The sequence below is a fragment of the Sander vitreus genome, chromosome 22 (genome assembly GCF_031162955.1).
Source record: "Sander vitreus isolate 19-12246 chromosome 22, sanVit1, whole genome shotgun sequence".
Classification (NCBI taxonomy): domain Eukaryota; kingdom Metazoa; phylum Chordata; class Actinopteri; order Perciformes; family Percidae; genus Sander; species Sander vitreus.
The window spans coordinates 5,797,400-5,820,800 of record NC_135876.1 but is presented as its reverse complement, the minus strand read 5'-3'; the positions used below and the strand labels follow the sequence as shown (position 1 = coordinate 5,820,800).

Here is a 23,401-nt window from a genome sequence, read left to right as displayed (position 1 = left end):
ATGGGGTTTTTTTTCCAAGTTTGTATGCGTGTGGAAGCACCAGAGACACAAAATAACACCCCAAATCCCAGAAAAAGGGATTTTTTTTCATAATATGGGCACTTTAATGGGTTCTTGCTCCTTCCAAATATACCACATAGTTTGATTGACCAAACATGTTGCCCATGTGTATGATCTGATGTTTTAATCCTCAATGATGCAGCTGTGCTTTAATCTTATTGAGTCTTTATATACTTTGCATTCATGTTGAGAGTCGCAAAGGATTTGGTAAATTGATGCATAAAAAGCACAAAAGCTGCATGCAATTTCACCGGAATGCAGAAAATGATGTGTCTGGATTATATTCATCCAGGCCATTGTAGTCCTACAGGAAGACTCGCCTCGCTAAGCTTTTCAAGTTAAGATCAACCTTGACAAAAAGCTATAGAGGTATATAGACGTACAGAGGATGAAGCTTAGCAGGCTATGATCTATGATGTCAAATCCTCTATGTGAGTGGTCCTCACCTATCAGCCACTGTGGCCCAAGACTCTGTTATTCCAAACACTACAGAAGCTGATCTCACCGTTTATTAGTTCCTCCCTCTGGCTGAAGTTGTGCTACTCAGCAAAATCAGCTGCTGCAGTGTTTGTTTGGAATAACATGTACTGTGTATGGAGTATGAATGCCAACTATTTTCACTTAATCTGAAGGATATGTGAAGTTACGTTATGTTTGCAGTACAAGCTGCTGCTAGGAATCTTGTGTTTAAGCCAGGGATCCAAATGCTTAGAGACCCTGTAGACCCTAATTTAAGATTTTAGGGGCACAGGCAGAACATTTAGGAATGCACAATTTAACTTGACCTGCAACACCATCTTCATCACTGTATTACTGATAAAAGCTTTGGTAATAAATATAGTTACGTTTCATTTTAGTTCAGTCACATTCAGAAATGTGAACAAAGTGTTATTACTGTCATTACAGTGCAAAAACCTAAACAAAACTAATGCATTAAATGTAAACAGGAGTTAAGTGGTCACTTGTTAATGGTCACTTTACTGCCATTACAGCAACAGAACAAGTAAACAACTTCCTGCCTCTCCTCACTCTCCCTTAGAGCAACTCCCCTCTGGGACACTGGAAGGCTCTGACGACCAGCCCTTGTAGTTGGGCCTCCCCTGACTTAAACACATCTGTCCAGCCTCCTTGGCGTCAGTCTCTTCCAAGCTAGGTCCCTCTATACTTACTCTAAAACAAATTTCTCACTCACTTTTAAAGCTGGTTCACCTGTTACTCTCGTTCTGTCCTTCTTTCAAATCAGTGGTGAACCCCAGAAGCAATTGCCAGGAGTTGAGTTTTCATTAAAGTGCTCATATTATGCTTTTTAGCTTTTTCCCTTTCCTTTATTGTGTTATATATCTTTTTTTTGTGCATGTTATAGGTTTACAAAGGGAAAAAGCCCAAAGTCCACCCCAAAGGGACTTACCATCTCCAATAGAAAACACTGTTCACAAACTGCTCCAAACAGCTCTATTGTAGTCCAGCCTTTACTTCAGAGACAAACGTGGTCACTTTGTAACACGTTATAATGCTCGCCTAGCTGCTAGCATGGCTCTCCCTCATACTCTGCTTCTGACTGGCTAGTAGTCCTTACCTAGCTACTGAGCATGTGCTACTCCCAACAAAGATGGAACAGAAGTGAGATGTCTCACTCTGTAGCTAAAACAGAGAGCTCAACACACAGGGTGAAAAGAGGAGCTGCAGCAATGTGCAGCACAACAAAAATATGGAAACCTATTCTGGTACAACCTCTAAATACAATTATGAACCTGAAAATGAGCATAATATGAGCACTTTAAAACAAAATTATGACTGGTGTGTCAACTGCATGCCAAATTAATCAGAGCACACAGGGTCACAGGACTGATTTTTTAATAAACAGAGTCCGACCACCAGGCGATTTGCCACAGGGTTGTGTGGTGAGGGGAGTGTCAATGACACAGCACATTTGTGTGACGTCCTGTTGTGTTCTTTAACCCCCCTAAGTAGATTTCATATTTCACAACTACTGTTTTCCGAAAGATTGTTTATAGATTATGTATAATGGATGTATTATGAGATAGAGGCAATGTTGTTTCCTGTTTACTGTACGGGACGCTCGCATAGGGCTGGGCAATATGGAGAAAATCAGATATCACGATATTCTTGACCAAATACCTCGATATCGACATTGGGGCGATATTCTAGGGTTGACAATCGGTGCTTTAACAAAATATCTTCACACTTAGATTTTTGATAAATAATCATCAGTAATGTGGACATAATGTCTAAGTGGGGAAAAGGCAAATAATAGAACAGCTAGAACAGTCTAGTGAGTTCAGAAAAGTACATCACTTTACTGTAATGCAGGCTGTAAAACCAGTAAAAGACAACACTTATGTCATATCACGATATTAAGATATCCAAAATGTAGTCTCTATCACGATAGCAATATAATATTGATATATTGCCCAGCCCTACTCTCACGCTGCCTCAAAACACACTGACAAGTCTGATCGCCGGTTACATGACAGTCCACCGCAGCGTGACACGCATTTCTCGACTTTTCACCGCAGGCCAGCTGCTGTTTTTTTTGCCGTGTCCCCTCCTGCGCCCTGCATAACGCTGTGATCTACACTTGTGTGTCTCGCTTTCGTGGCAATCAGACTTTGCATTGGCTTCAATTTTTCAGAGCTGGAAGCCCCGTCCATTATTTCTCGCAGTCTTTGGTCAAGGCTTAAAAGAATGCATGATTAGAAGTATATTGGCTCAACTGTTATCTTTCACAAGGAAGTTCTTGAATCTGTAACTTTTGCTGACCTTGTGACTAGTGTTGCTATATCAAGATAGCTCACAGCATGATACTGTATCACAGACTAATGATGACACTTTACACGAGACCAACATTTCCTCTGTAGTTTCCCGTTAGACCAACAGACGATGGTTTATATTAGCATTTTTTTACATGGAGCCCAATAGCAGATTAATAGTTATATTAGTTCAAACAGAATCAAAATTACAGTGCACCAAAATATCCCAAGAAGAAAATGATCCACATGCAAGGAACTTGGAACTGACCCTTTGAATAATGTATATCCTTTGCCTGCAGATCTGAATTTGCAGTCCATTGGTAATGGGTGTTTTTTTATCAGGTGGTTGGTTTGGTGACTGTATCCCTGGCAAACCCCCCCCACAAGATTTTGGATCTTTAACACCAGTTCCATCCTGTAAAGAAGCAGTCTGTTCCACAGTGGCCCACTGGCACACAATACTCCTCTGTTCAGTGGATGCCAAATGGACCAGTCATCACCCTCCATGCCACCCCCCACCCCTCCTTTGCTATCTCTCCCTGTCTTTTCTCTCTGTAGCTGTCTTTCCCTGACCATAACAGAAGCTGCTGATGATCAGTCAGATTAGCATCCTGCCGCTGAAGGGACAACTTCAAAACGGACAAAGAAAGAGCTGCTTTGTCCCGGTCTGGTGCTGACGACCCCGGAAGTAAGAGAGGAAACTGGGTGGACAAAGCATTACAAGAGCCATTATAATGACCAACTGTGAGCGCCTGAGTTTGGACAAGGACTAAAAAAACTGGCAGCATCTTGGTAGTTATTACATGCATCACATCAGACCCCTTCAAAAGGACATCAATGTGTATTACTTCAACAAAAATATCTTTATTAGAGAGTTGTATTGGACTAGCTCAAACACTTTCGAAATGAAGACAAGCCATTGTGTCATGTCTGCTGTAGGTTTTAAAGGTGCCCTGGCATGAAAATTTCACTTTATGAGTTTTTTTTTTTTTAACATTAATATGCGTTCCCCCAGCCTGCCTATGGTCCCCCAGTGGCTGGAAATGGCGATAGGTGTAAACCGAGCCCTGGGTATCCTGCTCTGCCTTTGAGAAAATGAAAGCTCAGATGGGCCGATCTGGAATCTTCCCTTCATGACGTCATAAGGAGGAAGGTTACTTCCCCTTTCTCTGCTTTGCCCGCCAAGAGAATTTGGCCCACCCATGAGAAAGAGAGAGACATCATGGCTTGCAAACGAGCGAAGCAAGACAGTTGGTCAAGGCCACACCCCCACCCTCCACCTTGCCCCCCCCCCTGCCCCTCAATAGCTACAGACACAGAAATGGCACATCCTAAGTAAAGCTCATTGTGGGACTGGCTCTAGTGGCTGTAATTCTGCACCAAGGCTGAATTTCGGGAAGAGACTTCAGATACAGTATTAGGGGACCACTGAGGCCTATATAAAAGAGACTTCAGATAAAGTATTAGGGGACCACTGAGGCCTATATAAAAGAGACTTCAGATAAAGTATTAGGGGACCACTGAGGCCTTTATAAAAGAGACTTCAGATACAGTATTAGGGGACCACTAAGGCCTTTATAAAAGAGACTTCAGATACAGTATTAGGGGACCACTAAGGCCTTTATAAAAGAGACTTCAGATACAGTATTAGGGGACCACTAAGGTCTATATAAAAGAGACTTCAGATACAGTATTAGAGGACCACTGAGGCCTATATAGAAGAGACTTCAGATACAGTATTAGGGGACCACTAAGGCATGTATAAAAGCATCCAAAAAGCAGCACGTCATAGTACCTTTAAGATATCCAGTAACATGTCAATCCATGCAAGCTACAGTCCTTTACATATTGTACTATGCATAATAATCAATCAATAATCAAACTCTATAGAAATCTAAAATGACTCTACAAACTGCACACATTCACCATCATCGCAAGCAACGTAAACTTCCTCAACACACACTGCTGCATGAACACCATATGCCCTCTGTTATCAAGGCTTGACAATCCAAACCAAACTATAAATATCACACTTTAATTTTACCAGAGCCGTAAACGTCCACTCAAAGCCATTTCCATAAGGTAACTTAGCAATTAGTGGTGAGCTCAGGCATACGTTTGCAGAGAAGCCTGTCCTTTGATATAACGTCACTGTATGATAGGCAGCAGAGAATGATTACAGCTGTTAAAATCTTAGGATGCTTCTTAAATAAAGGGCAAATGCCAAATAACATCTGTGACAACGTTAGGCTCAAATTATCGCAGCCACAAATGAGTGGCTGCAATTAGAACACATTTCATACTGTACTACTAAGTATGTACTAAATATACACACACACACACACACACATATATACATATATATATACATATATATATACATATATATACACACACACACACACATATATATATATATATATATATACATATATACATACATATATATACATACATATATATATATATACATACATATATATATATATATATATATATAAATATATACATACACACACACACATATATATACACACACATACATATATATATATATACACATACATATATATACACATATGTATGTATGTATGTATATATATATATATATATATATATATATATATATATATATATAGATATAGATATCTCTCTCTCTCTCTATATATATCTCTATCTCAGGGCTCGACATTAACAGTTGCCCGGTTGCCCTTGGCAACCAAATTGTGACAACTGGCAACCTAATCATCACCCCTGGTTGATGTGATTTGAGTGGCGAGTGGCTTTCCATCTCTGTCTGCACTATATTTCCTCCAAAAAAGACAGTGAATAGGTTGGTCAACAGAACTTCAAACCATACTGGACATTTAGTTGTGTGTGGTCTAACTAATAGAACTCCTACCTGATGTCATCACTGGTCTCATCTCTACCTGATGTCATCACTGGTCTCATCTCTACCTGATGTCATCACTGGTCTCATCTCTACCTGTCATCATCACTGGTCTCATCTCTACCTGATGTCATCACTGGTCCTGGTCTCATCTCTACCTGTCATCATCACTGGTCTCATCTCTACCTGATGTCATCACTGGTCCTGGTCTCATCTCTACCTGATGTCATCACTGGTCTCATCTCTACTTGATGCCATCGCCGACCTCATGTCTGTCTCATTCACTCCTTGCCTGTGCTCTTCTCCACTAAGACATCTTGTCAAACAAACATTATGTAATAGATTTTCCATATTAGTTTTTCCATATTAATAATATTAAGAAATGAATCTGTTGGTATCAAGTGGCTCCTCCTACACTTCCACCTAAAGTTAGACCTACCTGTTGCCTTCCCCTGTCTTTCCTGATCCACAATCCTCACACCTGAATGAAATTAACTCAGTTAAATATAGCAGCCTCAATTCAATTCTTAAATCAGCTTAGTGATGGCATCAGATAAGACTACAAACTATTACGCAGTAAGGTTGTGCTGCTGTTGAAATTACATTCACATTTTGGATTTTAAGAAAGTACAAATATGGAGAGCCAGACCTTTAAAGAGAGAGAGCGAGAGAGAGCTGTAACCCTGTAATTACAGCTTCCATGTCACCTAACAGATGTAACTACAGCCTGTATATGTCTGACAGCGCAGCTAACATGAACAGCTAATGGTAAAACAAAATATATTAATGATTCCATGGTAAACCAGTTATTGCATAAGTTACGTTTTCCAGCTTTTTGTCATTTATTGTGCGTGCTACCTTATATTTACCAGTTGTTATTTTACCTTAATAAAATTTAGATGTGTCATGCATGGGATTGGTACCATAGGGTTTAACCAAAATCCAAACATACAGTGTAAAAAAGTGAGTAATGCTCAAAATCCTTAGAATAGCTTTTAATTCCATAATATCAATGCATTGGGAACACTTCACATTCAATTCCAAATCAAAACATGACCAAAATTGATCAAGTTTGTGTTATACCTTTACAGAAAGTGAAGAAAAAGGAATATCAGGCTGTTACCAGTAGGGCTGGGCGATATGGAGAAAATCAAATATTACGATATTTTTGACCAAAAACCTCGATATCGATACGATATTGAAGGGTTGACTATTGGTGCTTTCACAAAATATTTATACATCTATATTTATAAGATTTTTGATAAATAATCATCAGTAATGTGGGTATAATGACTAAGTGGGTAAAGGCAACAGCTAGAACGGTCTGGTAAGTTCAGAAAATGACATCACTTTACTGTTATGCAGCCTTTGATACCAGGAAAAGACAACACTTATGCCATATTACGATATCCAAAATCTAAGACGATATCTAGTGTCATATCACGATATCTATATAATATCAATATATTGCCCAGCTCTAGTTAGCAGTATTTGCATTTTTCTTTAAACTCAAACATTTACTGTATCAACTGAAAAATATCTCAAGGGTTTGCTTTACTTTGAATCACTGCACTAATATTTAGTTGCATAACCATTATTTCTGAGAACTGCTTCACATCTGTGTTGCATGGAGTCGACCAACTTCTGGCACCTGGCAACAGGTATTCCAGCCCAGGACGATTGAACTACATTCCACAATTCCTCTGCATTACTGGGTTTTGCCTCAGAAACAGCATTTCTGATGTCACCCCACAGGTTTTCTATGGGATTGAGGTCTGGGGATTGGGCTGGCCACTCCATAACATCAATTTTATTCATCTGGAACCAAGACTTTGCTTGCTTACTGGTGTGTTTTGGGTCATTGTCTCGTTGAAAGACCCATTTCAAAGGCATTTCCTCTTCAGCATAAGGCAACATGACCTCTTCAAGTATTTTGATGTATTGAAACTGATCCATGATCCCTGGTATGCGATAAATAGGCCCAACACCACAGTATGAGAAACATCCCCATAACATGATTTTTGCACCACCATGCTTTACTGTCTTTACAGTGTACTGTGGCTTGAATTCAGTGCATGGGGGTTGTCGGACAAACTGTCGGCGGCCCCTAGACCCAAAAAGAACAATTTTGCTCTCATCAGTCCACAGAATGTTGCGCCATTTCTCCTTTGGCCAGTCAATGTGTCCTTTGGCAAATTTCAACCTATTCAGTACATGTCTTTTTTTCAGCAATGGGACTTTGCGGGGGCTTCTAGCTGATAGCTTTGCTTCACATAGCCTTCTTCTGATCGTAACAGCACTCACAGCTAACTTTAAGTCTTCTTTGATTTTCCTGGAGCTGATCATTGGTTGAGCCTTTGCCATTTTGGCTATTCTTCGATCCATTCGAATGGTAGTTGACCGTTTTTTCCCACGTCGTTCAGGCTCTGGATGCCATTTCAAGGCATTTGAAATCATTTTGGCTGAGCAGCCTATAATTTTCTGCACTTCTTTATATGTTTTCCCCTCTCCAATCAACTTTTTAATCAAAGTCCGCTGTTCCTCAGAGCAATGTCTGGAACGACCCATTTTGCTGAGTATTTCAGTGTGAAATGCACTACAACCAGCATGCACAACATTTGCTTCCTTCCTTAAATATGGGCCATAATTGACACCTGTTTCTTCACAGAATCAATCACCTCACTAATTGAACACAACACTGCTATTATTTTGAACATGCCCCTTTCAATTACACAGAATGAGCAGCATGCATATCATGACTGTTGGGTCTGTTGGTTTTCTATGACTCTACAACACTTACTAGTAAATTATTTGCCATGTAGAAATATCACTTCTACCAAAAAAATTGATTTATGAGGTTAGTGATGTTGGACTGCTATTATTTTGAACACAACTGTAGCTATCAGCAACATTGGTTCGCATTAAGTTAGCAAACAGTAGCCAGTCTGTTAACATGAAGATTTGCAAGCCAAGCGTCTCAGAAGATCTAGATCGCTCGGGAGAAATGGGTATCGGCAGCAAGAGTGAGACAAGACACAACTCAATAGGTAAGTTTGAAGAGGTGAGGAAATAAACTTTAATTATCTCTAGTCTCTCATTCAACCGGTTTTCTTGTGTATTTTTCTTAGTACAGTATTCTTCTCAAAACAACATCACAGGTGCAACACCACATTATATGTAGAATTACCATAAAACACCCTTTCACTTATAACAATTCTTTGGGTTTGTTTCCATTAAATCTAGTTAAGAATCCACTTGTCAAGTGAGTACTTAGGTTTGTTTACATATCCCTATTTATATTCAAGATGTAATGCTACGCTAGTTCCGTATTATTAGTCACTCATTCATTTTTTCTTTTTATTGATTTATATTAGGGTTTATAGATCCTATTTAATAGTGCCTCTAACTAAACAAGCGGATCCTCTGACTATTTTGGTACTCTCTTTTCCTTGTATAACCCAAAAATCAAATACCAATAACAAACTTGCATGTATATCAACATGAAAATTAATCACATGAAATCTCAGTGTCACCCGTCACATTAACCTGTGCTTTTACCTGTAACGATCAGAGTAATGATACAACTCAACAACACATTCTAGAGCTATGACTTCAATGACAAATCCATCACTATAGTATTAATAAGGACAATGACCAAAGAGTTCAGTTCAGTGAGTTACTGGGGAAATCCATCCGTTGCGGTGTTGTATCCTTTGACCGTTAAAGTGTAGCGTAACAATGTCTGTCTCCTTCAAACTCGGTGTGGGGCAAGCAAAATGTAATTGCCCTACCACTTTTCTTCCCTCTATTTCAGTATCTCCTTGTTTGTAGGCTCATGGGCTTGGCTCGCCACTCCAGGACCAGACGCTTCTCTACAACAGAGCAAGCTGGACTGTAGACTCCAATGTCTCGCAGAATTCCACACCACTGCTGAGGACACCCAGGAATGAAGTAAGGATGTAGAAGAGAGCAGACAAAAGGGGAGAAGGCGGCGAAGAAGACGATGATGACGACAACCTGGCCTTGTATCCACAAAGCCAGAAAAAAAGTATTACTATATAGTTCAAACAAGGACTACAGTTGAAAATTAGCCGGCTGGCTAACACTGGCACATTTACAGAAATGTTGATTAATGTGTGTTGTCCTTTATAAATAAAGAATAAAAAGATTTAAAAAAAAAAAGCATACTTCTTAAAGTCACTACAGCACTGTTGATAATGCTTTTCTATATTTGAATTATTAACACATTGTATCATTTGACTGTAATAATTTTGTAAATAAAATGGTCACTCCCTTAACAACTTGTCATGTTTTCGTTTCTCATTGAAAATCAATAAGGCATATCTGTGGCAATTACATACACAACTGTTGCATAGGTTAGGTTCAACTCCTTTCTATAAAACTAGCAAGAGATAAGTCTAATCACAGTATGGTTAATAAAACATTTTAACACTGACTCACATTGAACATAACTTCTGTAAATACATTACCCTTGCTCAAAAGTTGCCTTACCATGGGTGTGCTCACCACACAATGTTATTGAATAATAGCTACAGCAGGCTATAAGCCTGCAACCACCAAAATGGGATTACTAGCTATATAATATTGGACCGACACCAGCACAGTATAGACCAGCGCTAGCGTTGCCAACTGGGTTAGGATAACATGAATAATTCTAGCAACCACTGGCATGGTTAGCCTTTGCTAGCACGGTTAGCCTTTGCTAGCACGGTTAGCGCAGTTAGCGCTAACGGTCGCTAACGCTAATATTTACATTAACATTTACATTAACTCAACAAGCTTCATAGTCAACTCACCAAGAATCTTCCTTTGGCAACTAGCAGCAGGATTGTAACCACTACAGGTCTATGTTTAATCTGATTTGATCATCTATTCTTTGCTCCGTGTCTCAAGCGCTACTTCGGCTGGAACAAAAGAACTATTTTTTCTTCCTGCTCACACGGACTCATCCGCTGAATGGGGGAGGAGTTAACTAGGAGGAATTCTTTGAACCCTTTGTTAAGTATGAATTATGTCAGTATGGTTGACAAGGAAATATAAATCTAATCACGTATATATTTTAAAATAAGATACTCCCACCACATTAACGTTTCCATGATTTAGGGTTACAGCTGCGTCAGTCGTCACTCGTCAGACAGTCCGGCAAAAACACAGGTGTTTTGAATGCCTGCAGCAAAAAGTTGAGTCCGATTCAACTCTTGCAACCCTGCGTGGGACAGTTACGTTAGCGGCTATCAGACTCATTTGTCCGTACTGCAATAGGTGAAATGTGTCCTGCAACAACAAAGCAAAGTCGCTTCAACACTCGCTTCATCTCTGTTCTTTCTCTCTTTCTCCACTGCCTTCAGGGCTGTCTTCACGTGCGGTCAGAAATGTTGACACACACCCCCTTCAATTGGTGGACGTCTCTTAAATATTTTTTTATTTCCAGCAGGGTTTATTTTTTTATTTTGTATGTGACCATGTTGTTTTTGTAAATTAGTTAAAGGGTTCAGTCTATCCTTGGGTTTTCTTAAGCTGCTGCAGTGTGTTAAGCGCTCTCTGCCACCATAGCAGAAATGTTACGTTTATGTCTTATTTTGTCCACCACATCTGACAAAACCTTATTACTCAGTAGGGCTGCACGATATGACCTAAACCGAAAATCACGATTAATTGCACATTTTACCTCGATAACGACAAATGAACGATAATTAATCACGTTGTTCTAAATCATCTTTTCTGAAGCCAAAATGTTTCCAGACAACAGACACTAGAGCTGTCAATCTTCCTCTATAATACCAATCGAATTCAATTTGATATTTTTTTTGAATATTCGAATAATATTCAAATATTTAGTGCTCAATTGCAGCCTGTAAAATAATATGTACTACACTACTAAGGCTTATATATTGTCGATGGCATTACAAGCATGTGGTTGTTGTTACACGTTCCGTCCACTAGAGGGGCTTCCAACATTAGCCTGGCCTTGAAAAGTTGCATGCAGGTCCCCACCTGCAGCAACTTTGTTTACATAAATTTTCCACCACGAGCACACAGAGAGAACTCTGTAATGAAATATTATCTAACAAGTGTAGTGAAGCAGCTCTGTTGTAAATGCTAACGGTGCTCGGTTAGCACAGCGACATCATGTTAGAAAGCACAGCCGAAACGTTTTGTCATAAACTAGCTAGGTAAGTAACAAACGATGCTAACGGCATTAATAACTAAGCCAAATGGTGCTGTCACTACTATTTTAGTGATTTATAAGCAACCTGTTTCTTGCAGATTGTCACGTTACTGAGAATACAGCTATTAGAAGGTAATATATAAGTAGAAGCTAACTCTGACAGCTGTAGGGCAGCTGACATTACCTTTAGCTGTCGTCATGAAGCTCACAGCTACGCTAACGTTACTATACCTCGCAACGCAGTTAGAAAACAAGAACAAGCTAACTAATGTTAACATAAGCACTTTGGCTCGGTGGAAGTCGATTTTAAAGTCATGTTAAAACTATTTCCCGTCCTTCTTACGATTTCCAGCCGCGGCTTGTCACTCCCCCGTGTACTAATGTTACTCGGTACGTAACGTTAGCTCCGTAATGTTGTACTAACGTTATTTTAGACCTCACAATGCCTTGTTTCTCACTCCCGCTAAGTTATTGTTCATAAGACGTGACATGAGTGACACATGCAGGTAGGCCAAGGTGAGAAGAGGAAGATTAGCTAACGTTAGCCAACATATTTATAAAAACAAAGTCACTTTCGAATAGTAATTTCAGCATTCGAATAGTATTGATTTTTTTACTATTCGAATTCGAACAGCCCTAACAGACACTTAGTTTACTTTGGGCAAAAGCTGCTCAGGTGACTCGGACTCAGTGTTTGAGTTACCCTCCATTATGCTTGGTATTATGCGGCTGACTGGTCCAGGAGAAGTCACGTGACTACACAGGCGGTAGAATGTTTTAAAGGAGAAAGTAGGCCTATCAACAGGAATAAATTATCAAATTATCGTCATGGGAAAAATACGTCGATAACAGCTTCAGAATTTTGATGTCGATAAGTTTTCGATTAATCGTCACTTATACTGTTTGATTAATAGGCCTAGAGTTACCACTGAATTATTTAGATACTAGACCCGTCTGTTAGTGGACATGTAAGGAATGTCTAACATAGGGGAGGATAATGGGCAATTTTAAACAAAATAACTTACATGATATACAGGGCACAGAGTACAGCACACACAGTCCCATTGGTTTAGATATCTCACAATCCTATCCCCTTGTCTGCCATCATCCAGATTGAATAGTGTAATCACGTGGGCCAAGCCATCAAAGAGTGATGATTGCAAAGTTAATGGTTCTAATAGGCTGTTGTGAAGAAGTATTCACAGTGAAATTGCTGCAATTGCACTCAATGAGCAACGAGGGAATAGACAGAGAGTTGGCCAAGTGGACTAACGAAGAATGAATGCCTGTCTGATACATGCACACCCAAATATACAGTACACGCAGGAGCTTAAGAACATGCTTTCAAGTACAGGGACAAAAGCTTGCATTCACACACACGCACACAGACCTCCTTTTCCCGATCAAACATTTACGTGTTGTGGAGAGCAGTCAAGAGGTAATTAAGGGGGGCAGGAGACAAAGCAACAACTGTACAGAGCTATAGCTGACACTACTTGAGACACCCCACACACAAAGGGGGGATATAGCCTGTGAAAACCAGTGTTGCTGTCTGGAGTCCCTGCCAACTGAAAGAAAACAGGCAGCTAAAGAAAACCCTCTTGGGCTAATCAGCAATATTCTGAAGGACTAAGATCCCACCCACAGTCACCAAAAAGCCAGCACACCATATTAGTTAAGGCCCATTTATGCTTCTGTGTTAAATCGACGCTGTGGCTACATACATGGGTACGTTGAGATACCGACCCTACGTGCACCTCTCAAAAAAAATACACCTCATGGCGAAGCACGGCGCTTGGCCGTGGCTTGGTAGCGCTGCATTTCTACCTGCTCATTTCCAGTTTTCCTTATCCGTAAACATGAAATCAGGGAGAGGGTTAACTTTTCCTGCTACGGATTTCCCACCATGGTCAGAAAGAGCAGGGGAGACACTTTGTTTCTCCCACTATGCCTCTAGAGTCGGTACTCCCTCCGAAGCTAATCACCGTCACTCTCTCACTCGCTCTACCACACACACACACACACACACACACACACACACACACACACACGCTGGCCCTGCTATTCCTTTAAAGGTGCTCTAAGCGATGTCATGCGTTTTTTAGGCTGCCTGTCCCCTGAAAAAAAAACACGGTCTGTGGCCGGGTTAGCTTAGTTGGTAGAGCAGGCGCACATATGGTTTACTCCTTGATGAGCCAGCCAATAACCGAACAAGAAGGATTTGGGGGTGGGGGGGTTAGTCACGTTTGTTATCAATCATGATGGCAGCTAGGAAGCCAAGAGGAGTCATGTGGGGAAAGTAGGATCCGTTACCAGGAGGCAATCACTGAGTGCAAGGCAGCAGAGGAAAGAAGCAGGCTGCTTAGGCTATAGCAGTGTGTGTGTGTGTGTGTGTGTGTGTGTGTGTGTGTGTGTTGGTTTTATGGTTAAGTTACATAACATTTGGGCTCCAGGTAATCATGTATTTTATCTGCTGAACCATTAAAATTTGGCACAAAAAAAACTGATTTAATTGACAAAGCATATCATGGCTACACTTTCCTTTGATTTGTTTTAAATTCAACGAGCAACTTGTTGTATTTTAGCAGAATACTGAACGCAGCAGAAAGGCAGAATTGAGTACATTTTTATATCGATTTATCGCAAGTGACAACATTATCGCGATATTCAACAACGCTATGGCATATCGCATATTTTCCTCACATCGCAGGGCTCCAGACTGCGACCATATGGTCGCATTTTGCGACCAAAATTTGAGAGTGTGCGACCAGTAAATTTGCCCCCTTTTTTTACACGTTAAACGTCGAAATTTCGGTACCCGAGAGCGCGTAAGCTCAAGCTTATCTGTCCTCTCTGAAAATTGACAGAGAGCGGAGCTCTAACACAAACACACACACGCATAGCTGCCGACTGTGCAAACCACGTCGGCTCTGCAGTTTTGTTGAAGTCACAGTGAGTCACGGAAATGCCGATAAAGTGGTTTCAAGTGTGGTTACAGTTTTTCAAAACTTCACGCAGACAGCGTTTGCTGCGATATGATATTAATGGAGACTCAAAAGCGGTCGCAGTGCTGTTGACGTTACACTTCCTAAGCAGACACGACAGTGGTTTCTGTGCCCTGGTGACTGACTGACAGGCTGAGGTTGTAAGGCAAGGCTTTACATGAAACATTAAAGAGCAATGAAATGTCATGAAAATAAAACAGGCTAAAAAAGAATATACAAATACAACAATAAAAGTTACAGTGAGTAAGAAATGAATAATTATTCAATTTAATAGGTTGTAGGGATGGGTTTGGGAGGAGGTGGAGTTTGTTTAATTAATAAAATAACAATGTTCTAAGTACATAGGATAAATAGGTTTGACAATAATTTTTACAACTGAAATAATTGTTTTGTAATTATAGAGGGAAAGTACCAAAAAAAAAAAAAGGTACCGTTGGATATCGGTACCGATATTGGTTCAGTAGTAGCCTAAACAATGCATGTTTAATTTTAAGTTGAATTCATTGTAATGGTAGACTAGAGCTGGTGTGTATATATATATATATTTTTTCTTTTTTTTTTTTCTTCTTTTTCATGACCTATGTTGCATCTTCAAAAGTGACACTGAATTTGAAACAGCACATTGTAATTTCTGCATCTATTATCAAAGTATGTATTAGTAATACAGTGGAAATTAGTAGAAATGTGAATATTTGGTTAGCATGTTGATTTACGGTGTGTGCCCCTACATTTTCTGGTTGCGCCCCTAAAATTTTCAGTTGGGGGCCACTGTGCTCCTAGTGAAAAAAGTTAGTCTGGAGCCCTGCATCGTGCAGCACTAATAATTACCCTGAAATTGTGTCAGATGCCGCATAGTGTCGCAATATTTTCATCTGTATCATCTTTTAGTCTAATTTGTTAAATATGTAGATAGTTATTTCTAGTCTAATTTGTTTATGTAAATAGTTCTTTCTTTCTAAATTATCTGGTACTGTTTGTTGTCACTGTTTTCAAAAAGTAGTTCATAAACCTTCCTTTGACTATTTTACTGCTGAACCCAGCCATCACGTGCCGCCCCGTCACATCCTGTGGGAAACACTGTATAGGTTTCAAACAAGAAAATGAACATCCAACATTAGGTTCAATAATCCTCTTCTGAATGCTAATTTCTTATATGACCTTACCCTCAACCATTACTTTGTTTTCAAAAGGGCCGTGTAAGTTTGATCGCTCATGCTGACATATTTGAACTCACGAGGATACGAAAATGAAAAAAATGTTGCATGTTTGCGCCGCATCAATTGCGTCGTCGACCGCAAATTTGCTTCGGTGTGAACGCACCGTTAGACTTGAAAATGCTATGTTTTTGTGAGAAAGTCTCTTACAGAAACAAGCAAGGAGCAGATGGTGGCAGCGTGTAATGTTGTGTGTGTTACAACATTACTGCGTTCTAATTACCCGTAGATGAATAACAGTCTATATCTTATACGGCATGGTCAAGTTACTGTCCCTGTCATCTTTAGAGATCAAGGCAGGAAGGAAAACATCAGTCACAGGACCAGTGTATGGTAACCAAGCTCCTCAAGCACTCTAAATATCAACACAAGATACATGGCTATTACAACCTCATGGTCCATTAATACAGCACCGGATATCCATCATTGACAGGTGACAAAGATCCTCTCATGCTGATGGTACATATCTTCAAACTTATTGCACTTGGTTGCTTGACATTCAATCTGAAAAGTCATCAAGTCAATTTTCCATGAGCATACAGTACTAACATAAATACTACCTCCAAGTACACAAATCCTCTGCGATTGCTGTGATTTACTGGACAGAGCCACAAACAAATACACACTTTGGCCTATTTTGGTTGTCTTCGCTCCAAGTAGGCTGTGTTGAATTATTCACAGGGCTGCCATAAGGGGAATAGGCGTAGTAATGCTAGGCAGGGGCCATGCATGGAAACCCCTCATAAATAAAACATTTGACAAATAAGCTTGACGTAAGTCAAGTGAACCCATTGCCTCGCTATGTAAGGCCATAGCCTTCACTAACTACTAACAAATTGGTTTCAAGTTGTTACAGACTTAAAAGTATGTCTCCACTTGTTTGTGGGGGGAAAAAACATTTTTAAACAATTCATTTTAAGCAATGTTTTAACTTTAAACAATGGACTTTAAAAACTTTAGGATTAGGATCAAGGCATTTTGTGTACGTTATTCCCACAGCAATAGCTTGTAGTACAATTCCTGTTAGCCCAAGACTTTTAATGTAAACCACAGAGTTAACCTACATATGTAACTTTAAATGAGGACCACTGTACTTCACATCTGAAGCTTTACACTTCTTAAGAGTGTATGCCTTAAAACGGCAATGAAACAGTGTCCTATAACAATACAGTGCACTTCCAGACCACTCACGTCTAGAACTATACAGTGACACATTATGGCTTAACCTTTTCCCTGAGAGTTCAGAGCCAGGCTTGCTTTCCCACACCCAGTACTTTTATTAATGCCACCACAGTTCATTCAGCCTCTCTGCTTTCTCCATCAAAAGCCAGCCTGCAGTGAGTCAGGAGGGCAGCATGCCCACACTGCGAGCACAGCTTTGGAGACGGAATATAACTAAGCCAACGCAGGTGTCTGATGGCAGCCATTTGCTGGGTGGGCCCATTCCAGCGCAGCACTGCAGAAGCTGGGAGAAACCCTACACCTCTGTAGGCCAGGCAGGGGCAAAACAACACAGCATCACTTCTGGTGATGCTTATCATCTGCGACCCTGCCAGAAACCCTGCCAAGTACATCACTTTAATCTCTCCGTGTGGGATCAGCAGAGCAGCAGGAGGCTCACAAGTCCATTGCAGACTCGCAACTGAGATTAGTAATAATATCGAGTAACATGGTGATTGTGCACGAACAGTAGGATAGATGAACGGAATGATGTCCTGTCCTATATGTTGCATAATTCAACACAACAATACTGATGATGAGTCATTAGTCAGCAATAAACCAAGGCAGATTGACTCAAAGTTCAGTTTTACAATATGGACTGCAACACTCTGCCCCAGTAGGGCTGGGCAATGTATCAATATTACGACTAAATATCGTCATCGATTTTGGATATCGTAATATGGCATAAGAGTAGTCTTTTTGTGGTTTTAAAGGCTGCATTACGGTGTAGTGATGTCATTTTATGAACTTAACAGACTTAGACTTCAGTTCAGTTGTCAGTCCTACTATATCGTCGCAATATTGACATCACTGTGTTTGGTCAAGAAGAATATTGTGGTATTAGCTTTTGTCTATATCGCCCAGCCCTTTGCCCGAGTGTAGGCCCTAATAAGTAAGACCTCAGACAAATACAGTATACATATTAGAGCTGGGAAATATATCGATATTATATCGATATTGTGATACGAGACTAGATATCGTCTTAGATTTTGGATATCGTAATATGGCATAAGTGTTGTCTTTTCCTGGTTTTAAAGGCTGCATTACAGTAAAGTGAACTTACCAGACCGTTCTAGCTGTTCTGTTATTTGCCTTTACTCACTTAGTCATTATACCCACATCACTGATGATTATTTATCAAAAATGTCATTGTGTAAATATTTTGTGAAAGCCCCAATAGTCGATTGGTATCGAGGTATTTGGTCAAAAATATCGTGATATTTGATTTTCTCCATATCGCCCAGCCCTAATACATATTCAGTATAAATATGTTTTAATCAGTCTGTTTACAGACTTTATAACTGGATTGGATTAAGCTACTGCAGCAGTATATGTATACATACATATTTCATATGATGCAAATTTTAGCAATGGCTGGTCTGGTAGTAAAGTAGGTTCACCTCAATGTGTCAGGAGGCAGCACTCAGAGACCTGAACTGAGAAACCACTCAACGCTTGATGAAGAGGCAGAGGACTCACTACAAGATAATGCTGCTGAAACACAGTCACTGTTGAGAGGGGCCAGAACTATTTGACAAGCTCAATTTTCAGTTCTCTGGCTGCTCTAGTCTTTTTCTTTACTAGAATACCAGAATGACTGCATTCATGCAGGAACAGCTACTGTATTTCTAATTGTTGTATTCCAGGCTGTCAAAATGAGAAGTGCCATTGTCTACTGCTTGTCCTTAGACCCCAAATTAGGATTAATTTAGTCCCTGTGTGGCATTTCAAATTTTGATCTGTGGAGGTGTTTTAAGGAATGGGTAAGAAGGGAAGGTGAGCGAAAATAAACAATGAGGTTTAAAATGACCTCACTTCTCTTCAGACAAGGCGATTCCCTGTGATTTTGAGTGAGCTGATAGTGATCCAAACTAATGCTTGGATTAAGAGTCTTAACCACTATATCCTACCCACCCTTAAGTCCCAAGAAAATAGCCTTCCTGCTGAAGCCAACTCTTGGCTTTGTCCCTGGCCATGAACAGCGCAATGGGCTGCGGACAGGTTTCTTATCAACACAAGCTGCGCTGTTGCAATGACAGGAAGCATTTGTCTCAATCAGCAGGTTGCTCGGATGAATTCTGGGAGCGGAGCCTTGTGCACATAGCATTCTTAGTTCCCACACAACCCTCCCCTAATCGGTGACCCTCCACGCCAGGAACAAAACCCTGGGAATGTGAGCTATGCAGCGCTGCAGCTCGGAGACACCTGTTCAGACCAGCAATGCAGGGCAAAGCCTCCTACGCTGGGCCTCGTCTGAGCCGCTGCATCCGACCCCACCCTGACCTCGGTAGCCTACACTCCATATACACACTCCAGCACAACGATCAAGAAACAAGCATCTGTTTTCATGTAACAGGCACACCTCGCTGCCCAGCTGGAATACAGACAACAGACCTTTTACCTTTTTCTAGGCACGATTTAAAAGAAGAACTAGGCTACTCCAGTGAGAGCAGAGGGGCTGGCCAATACTGAAGACATGCCATTGAGGCTTTGGAGTTTACAGAGAGAAATGTTGTTTCTCTTTAGAGTCCTCAGTGGCATTTAAATACAATGGAATGAAAGGTAATTGTCACTGTCGTTCATTTTTTTTTCTTAAAGCTAGAGCACCATAACAATGACGAGGAATGAATGATGGGACATGATGCAGACATTGTAAACAGCAAGCTCCTCGGTCCTTGGCTAAACCGGAAGTGGCACTGTCCCTCCTCCGCCAAGGCCGTCTCCAAGCCGTTATTTCTCCCCCGAGGATCGAGGAGGGATCACGGAGGAGCTATAGCCGAGGAAACACGAGAGCAGCCTTCCCGGAAGACGTGCAGCTGAAGGAGTTGCTAACTCTGCCCACACAGCTGACGTATTCATGCGACGCTTCAGAGGAAAGGACGTCTCATCCCTCTAAAAACACATTTACTCATTGCATTCTTGCAACATTCTTTCCAGCAACGAAACATCAAGTCCTGCACTTTTGCAGAAGGATGACTCATGTCTGCATTCAAGAAGTATGCAGATTCTGCCACGGGGAATAAATGACCCAATGCAAAATAATGGCATTTCAATGTTGTTGTTTTTTATCGTTACTGACATCTTGGGTCTCTCTGAATTGTTACCACATCAAGAAACAAATGATATCATGGCTTTTGAGAGTGTTATTATGCATTTAAAGTAAAGAGACACAAGGGTCTTATTTCATGTGACAAGGGGCTTATTCACACCATGATGTAGCCTCAAGCAATAATGGTTATTAAAGAAAAGTCAAAAACACATGGTGTCCCCTATCATTATAATATCTAACTATGCAAAACAAATGGGATATGATGGAAGCTGGCCAAGTGCTGAGTCTCCTAGTAGGCTGCCAGCTTAGAGGCTTGGCGCTGTCAGCCAGTGACAAGCTCCGTGTCACCACACTTGACTTTGCAGGGCACAAGGGCTATGTATTCCCTCTGGCCATGCTACATGGCACACTGTACTTCATGGAGAGGAGAAACTCTGTGTGTGTGTGTGTGTGTGTGTGTGTGTGTGTGTGTGTGTGTGTGTGTGTGTTGAGGTTTGTGACACGAGGAAATTTGGTTATGTTACCATACCTAGACTAGTATTTCCTTTTGTTTTCTAGGCTAAGCAGTTGGGTTATAAGAGGTTCTACCGGAGCTTTCGTATGTTATCATTGCAATTACGAAACATTACTTTAACACTACACTAAAGCGACATTCACTCTCCGTCGGAAACATCCCACAAGATGTCAGGTGAAATTCAATTGAAACAAGTAGTACTTAAATACGTCTTACTAGTGAAGAATCATGCACCTAGCTATTGGCTAGCAATAACAGAAGTTCGCTGCTAGGGTTAACGTTACTTCATCAGCGGCTGAGTACCACACAAACCAAGTCTAACGTTAGTAATATTGCTCTGTCTTTGGTCCTCGGGTTGTATTGTGTTTGTATTATACCCTGCATTCCCCGGAAACCCATAACGATATTTTCGACTTTTTTATTACGAAAATCCCCACTGCCTTGTCTTCACAATTGTAAAGATACGTTTTTAGCTAACGTTAACGTTAGACAATATATTGGTAAAGTTACTCACTTCGCATCGTAGGTCGGAGTTGAATGGCTTCTTGCTGCTCACAATGTACTCCAATGGTTCCTTCGAAAACAAAACTTTTCAGTAGTTTTATTCTCCACTTTAGAAACCGCGGTTTGTTAACGGATCCCTGCTTTCTGAGGCTATCCACTGAACACAACCTTTCAAAATGTTACGCCTCGGCCGTGCAGTGCCACTCTCCAAGACAGATAGAGTGGTCTCTTCAAGGCGCTGATTTGGAAACAGTTTGTTTATTTAAACACAAGGTTAACGTGTGGCTATGTGACAACACAAAACTGGTCTGAGATCTGTGCCGTGCAGGGCTTTTGCCACAGAGGCCGCCCACTCTGTTCGTTCATTTGTCAGTATTCTATGAGGGTGTGATCAGTCCTTCAGTTCTTTATTTTGATTGGCTTAAGGTATTGCCAATCATCCGCAAACTCCTCCGCCTTAAATTCGCTTCTCCGCCTACAGGAGAAAACAAAACAAACGCACTTGGACAGCATGATTGTTTTAAAGGAGATCTGTGTCAAATTAATATTTATCAATGATATGCTTGTTGGGCCAGACAGTCCCTAATTTCAAACAGAATTTATATTTGTACTTGCACATATATTGGAGCATCTATCAAGCTTAAGCCTTCTATGTGCTCGATCCTCGACATTTTTTTGCATTGAGGTTTTTTGATGCACCTATGTAGTTTACATCATTTAATGATGAGTGTTGTCAGTTATACCTTGGTCCTGACAGAAACAATATTTTATTCAGCTGCATTTTGTTTAAATAGTAGAGATAGAGAAATGTTGTTTGATACCTCCACCTACAGGTCATCTTCAGACATAGTGCAGCAAGTAGGCCTAGTCAAAGACCAGAGAAAGGCACTTTGTAAAGTTCATTCTTCTACAAATATAATAAATAAATAAAATGTGTCTTGAAATAGCTGAAGTTAGACCAGTGTATCTTCAGTCACAGCCAAGTGTGGTGATCCTACTGACCACTGAAGAAGGACACTGCCAAGGTTCCTAACAGACTACACCTCTGATGTTGTTGACAATTACCTCTTTCCCCAGTGTCCCTTTAATATTTGCAGCATATTTAATATCTGCAATATATTTAATATCTCATAATTCATATTTGTACATATCTTATATATATGTCAAGCACAATACTGGAGGGGGCAACAAACAACATGTGTTGAGTATGTGAAAAATAAAAACTTGAAACTGATCCTGAGAAATCTTGCACTCATAAACTCTGTTTTTATTGTGTGTGTGTGTGTGTGTGTGTGTGTGTGTGTGTGTGCGTGCGTGCGTGTGTACGTGTGTGTGTGTGTGTGTGTGTGTGTGTGTACGCACGTGCACGTCTGTCTGTGTGAACATGTTCCAGAAATGTGCAAACAATAGAAGCACCTCCTTTTGTGCCCCCTTGTCCCCACATTAAAGTGAGTTGTGTGCCAAAATGCTGAATTGCAGCTTCTTTTGTCCTCAGCCTGGGATATGATGTTGGGTATATTGTCTGGGAACAATGGAGCCGAGCAGACCGCTTCAGATACTCACTCGTAGCATCAATACAACCTGGTCAAAGCCACAAAATGTGAAGAGACTACTCTGAATGCACACACTGTTCCATTTCAAAAGCCTAAGAGTACTTGCAAATTATCATTATACTCACATACAGTGCTAAGCATAAGTGAATACACCCATGCTAAAGTTGACTAAAAAGAGGAATAAAAAAAACATCTTTTGGACAGTCTGTTTTGGAAATTGATCTTAATGCCTTAATTTAAAAAAAAAATAGGAAAAATCCAACCTTTAAGGACACCAACTTTCTTTGTGAATGAATAATGTATCGTGAATAAATAAATGTTCTTCCTTAAAATACAGGGGGCATAAGTAAGTACACCTCTATGTTAAATTCCCATAGAGGCAGGCAGATTATTATTTTTAAAGGCCAGTTATTTCATGGATCCAGGATAC

At 40.4% G+C, this 23,401-nt stretch overlaps 1 protein-coding gene across 1 annotated transcript in view; it reads right to left on the bottom strand.

Annotated features, from left to right (window-relative positions):
- mpp7a (MAGUK p55 scaffold protein 7a) overlaps nucleotides 1–21,605 on the bottom strand; it is a 184,187-nt gene extending 162,582 nt beyond the window's left edge. Inside the window, exon 1 of the mRNA XM_078280190.1 lies at nucleotides 21,429–21,605. The gene's annotated coding sequence lies outside the window, so the exon portion shown is untranslated. The remainder of the gene's footprint in view (nucleotides 1–21,428) is intronic.
- Nucleotides 21,606–23,401: the final 1,796 nt, after the last annotated feature.